Source organism: Mus musculus, chromosome 2, assembly GCF_000001635.26.
Source record: "Mus musculus strain C57BL/6J chromosome 2, GRCm38.p6 C57BL/6J".
Lineage (NCBI taxonomy): Eukaryota > Metazoa > Chordata > Mammalia > Rodentia > Muridae > Mus > Mus musculus.
Genome location: NC_000068.7, coordinates 61,276,228 through 61,280,893, shown reverse-complemented (window position 1 = coordinate 61,280,893; position 4,666 = coordinate 61,276,228). Strand labels below are relative to the sequence as shown.

The 4,666-nt window shown below is 40.9% G+C and overlaps 1 non-coding gene across 1 annotated transcript; it reads right to left on the bottom strand.

The window, feature by feature from the left end:
- Positions 1-484: 484 nt before the first annotated feature.
- Positions 485-616, bottom strand: Gm26422. Its single transcript, XR_003954217.1, has one exon. It is a non-coding gene; the product is annotated as a small nucleolar RNA SNORA17 (small nucleolar RNA).
- Positions 617-4,666: the final 4,050 nt, after the last annotated feature.

Here is a 4,666-nt window from a genome sequence, read left to right as displayed (position 1 = left end):
CCAGTTCTGCACAGCCCTCAGATACCAACATGTCTCCAGGCTACAGCTCAGATCAGGGATGTCTACCTGGCCTTTGGTGGTAACAGACCGCTGTTGTTGCAGGACCATGAACTCAGATGTGGCCCCCAGTGGCAGTACAGGCCAAGACTGCCATAGTCCTAGATGGCATAACCAGCTACTCACATCAGGCTGTTCGTCACTACCCTCCAGTCTCCAGTTCTTCATTGTGCCCACATCCTTCTGCTTCCCATTCTCTTCCATTTCTGCACCACCTAGTGACACCCAGGGTCTCTGAGTGTCTGGGGTCATCTCAGGACAGGTCTCAGAAGTGCTATGCCCCATCCATGCATTATGGAACCAGGCAGGGATCATCTGGGGCATGGTCTGTCCCACCCCAGGTCTGTGAAATGCCAAGCTGGTGTTCCCCTCTGGCTAGTACCCTGTCTGGGTCCATGGTGAACATCTCTGTCTCACTTTTTTAGGGAGTGTTAAGCTAAAAAGTATTCAGATGTTTACAGGTGAGAACACTGAGGGTAGACACAGCTTCTCTTCTCTCTGCCACTTACTGACACACATGTGACACACTAGCCATATCAGCAATGCCTCTAGGGACAGGTTTAAGTCTTTTTCTTATCCTCTCTCCCTTCATTCTTTCTTCTCCCTCTCTCTTTTTCCCACGGAGTCATAGATTAATATTTACACACACCATTTTCTCTAACAGTCAAACCAAGCTCTAGCCAGTGGACCGTTTGCGTGCCCCCATGCTATGCACAGTATGGCCTCCTCATTTTCCAACAAGATTCTCTGGAATCAGCATAAGCCCTACCTCTGACTTCTTCTCTAAGACCTTGGTTAATTTTATTTAGAAACTGAGGTCTACACTTTGCATTGTGCTTATGGCTTCTGAGACATTCTCAGTGGATAACTAAGGAATATCTTTTATAACCCATTGACTCCCTACAGAGGTGCAGAGCTCAATGGACAATGGCAATAGAAGACATCACTATCAATGGTCTTAGGAAAAGTAAGGCTCAGGGAAGATAACCTGACTTAGCTCTTAAGTACCAAAACTGGGTCTTGAACCAGGCCTTTAGCTTTCAAGACTCCAGCTAAGCTATTAATAGAAGAAACTTCCATGGTGCTTATGTTCACCAACTACCTTTATATATTTGGAAATGTTCCATAATGGCAATCCCCTATTCTTCTGGTTAGATACTAGACTTTGTTATTTTAATACCTCAGGTAGATGGACACATGGCCAAGTATTTGAATACACTAAGATTTCAATTTGAAAACTGGTATGAATATGTGGTTACTATATAAATTTTATTTTGATTGTGGATAAGGCATAGATCTTTAGTAGTAGGAACCCTGGAGAAGGATTCCTGGCATATGTTGCCTCAATCCAAAGTACAAACAATGTGATCTCCCAGTAGCAAAAGCAAACAAAAAACAAAAAACTAAAAACAAAAAACCAAATAACAAATAACAACAAGAACAAAAAAATAAAACACCAATCATCCATCCATCCAAACAAACAAACAAAAACAGTGGGAAAATTGCTAGGGCATAGAATAGCCAGTTTCTGGTTGTATATTCTCCAAGCCTGAATGTTATCCTCTTGGTTACAGTATTTCTATGCTTAAACTGGTTGTTTAACCACCTCTGCTGTGTAGGTCTCTTTACTTTGGCTGGTGGAGGATGCTGCTTTCCCCAGTGTGTCCTGGCAGACTGGTGGGCCCCAAGTGGGAAGTGTGCATGTCACGAATTTAGATCATTCCTGAGCTACGTTATAGCTTCTTATCCAGCTGCCCCCACCTTAAGTGAGTGGCTCTTACAGTAAGTTCTTTACAGGACTCTTCACCTTCTCTAATCAGTATGATGAAAGTGAAGGAGATGGACAGATTTGCCACTGCAAGAGGGAGAAGGATGCCAATGTCCCTGGGAAGTCAGTGCTATCCACAGCTGTGAATAGCTGGCTTTGAGCCACAGTAAAGATGCTCACTTTCTCACCATCCCACCAACGTTTTTGGGAGGTGATTTATGGTCTAGAAAGAACAAGTGACAGATTAAAAAAAGAAATAGTTAATTTTGATTTTAATATAGAAACTGCAAGGTTAGGCTCCTTGTTGAACAGACACGTAGAGAACAAGAACTGCGGAGGGGTGGGGGTGGGGTGCGCGGAGGGATATATCTAGCTCAGAAGATTCTAGAGAAGAAATGACTACTTTTAATAAGCAGCCAGCTCATAACTCTTCTCTTCTAGATTTACATTTGCCTGTTAGAGAAACAAGCGGTTCTGCTGTCTTGACCTTCTGAATGTAGATTCTTGGACTAGCAATGGCTGTCAACAGCACATTGTAAATCTCGGGTCTCTAAGACTTAGTGCTGCTGAATGTCTAGAGCAGATCCTGAGAGCCTGTTCAATAAACACTTCCGGTGAATGTCACTGCTTATGAGTGCTCACCTCGCTAGGTGGATAGTGTGGTGCTGGGGAGCTCCATGGAGGAGAATCTGACCTCATTTTGTATCAAATGGTCTTTCCTGGAGTGGAGGCTAACCTGAGGCATGAGTGGGTATGAGCCAGTAGAGGGCATGAAGAGGAAGGGACCAAGTTTTCTGGGGCTGTCTCTGTATTTTGGATGTGAGTGAAGAAGTTATAGGCCCAGCCTAGGCTTCTGTGAATAGGCAGAACATTTGAGGCTCTCTTCATAGCAAATAGGACACAGAGAACATCCCTATTTTCCAGGCAAGCTTGAGATTCACCTTTGAACAACATGATAGAAGCAAAAGTCAGCAAATTGCTTTTGGTTTCTCCAAAACTTAACTATTAATAGTTTGTCTCTGATCAGGAGTCTTACCCAGAACCATAACACTCAGTTATACATGTTTGCTATATCACTCATGGCTTTGTACAATGAAACTACAAAAAGAACTGAGACTCAACTGTTGAAGGTCAGATGCAATTTGCCAGACAGACAAGCTGCCTCAAACGAGACAAGTCAGGGATACAGCATTTACTGCAGCAAGGGAAGGTGGCTACGCAGTGGTTATAGTACCGAAGTATTAGCCACTGCTAGCGTTTCAGGCAGGATTTAAAATGGCATCCTTACAGTTGTTTATACTTCTCTTTATTGAAAATGGCATTATATATATATATACACACACATATATATACGTATATATGCATATATATGTGTGCGTACACACACATATATACATATACACACACACACATATATATATATGTGTGTGTGTGTGTGTGTGTGTGTATATGCATTTATATATGCATTTGGATGGGTACATTCTGTTCAATTTTAACTGTTTTGAAAGATAAAATTGTGTATATTTAAAGGCAGGAAATGGTGAAAGGTGATTAGTATGTAGATATATTTTTGGCATTCTTGACATATCTAACTTCATTTTTCCCCAATATTTTAGGCTATGACGTGCATCTGCAGGGATTTTTCAAGTTGTCTTATGTCTCAAGGAAAAAAAAAACTGAGCATTAATGGAACTTTGCAGTTCAAACTGGTGCTATTTAAAAATCAATTTTTGCTGGAAATACAAATGGATAAAGAAATACAGGGATTGGAATGAAGGAAGCTCATAATCCCCCAAGCACCAGTTTAGCATGGTAAGGGGAGTGTCTAGCCTTTCAGAGGGGACACAGACTACCTGCCTCCTCCCAATACTCCTATTTCCTACAGTGCGGGCTTATTGAGCAGTGAATTGGCGGCTTCTTCCTGCTTTCACTCTTGATTAAAAAGAAGAGAGTAAGTAAAGAAGACGTGCTCTTCCTCCTGTGATATTCTTTCAGGTTTGGGTGCAGCCTGTGGGGTTATTGGTTTTTTTGTTTGTTTTAGCTTTTCCTCTCAAAATATGTTTACTATTCATCCCAGTTTCTTGACAAACTAAGAACACAGGACAGGAAGCATCCTTATCCTATTTTGACACTGTTCGCAAGCTACTGAATCCTAGGAATCACTCAATAATATTTAGATGCTGCCCTTACCAACAGCAAGCCTTCAAGCAAGAGAACCTACCTTTAAACAGAGGCTAGAGATTTCGAGCAGCTTATTACTCTGCTTGTGCACAGTTAGAAAACATCAATATACTCATGTTAAAATTAAATTGTGGTTTCCTTGATCCCAGCAGAAATTACCCACTCATTCTTAAACAAAAACTAACAATAATATTCACATTATTAAATAGCAGTAAGGACTCTAACAAATTTCTTGTTCTTTTTTACCCATAAAAACTATTTTAATGCTTCTCTTTTATCATTTATTATAAATAATGTTTTATTCATTCTCTGAACACTTCATACTTTTATACAATGTACATAGATGATCTCCATCTACATCACCTCCTTCTGACTCCTGTAATGTCCCTCTTTGCATTTCCTTCCTAATTTTATGTTCTTTAAAAAAATGTTGTCAAAAGTCTCCTGCAGCCAATTAGCATTGTCTATTTGCTCACGAATGTGGGGCCATCAACTAGAACATGGGCGACCATGAACTCAAAGTACATGTCCAAAGTGATTTTTGCTTCTCTTAGAAGCCATCAACTGCTAGTGATTCTTCCACCAAGTAATTCTTCCGCAGCCATGACTGAACTTTGACTGAATGATCTTGTGTAGATATTGTACAGGTAATCACAGGCA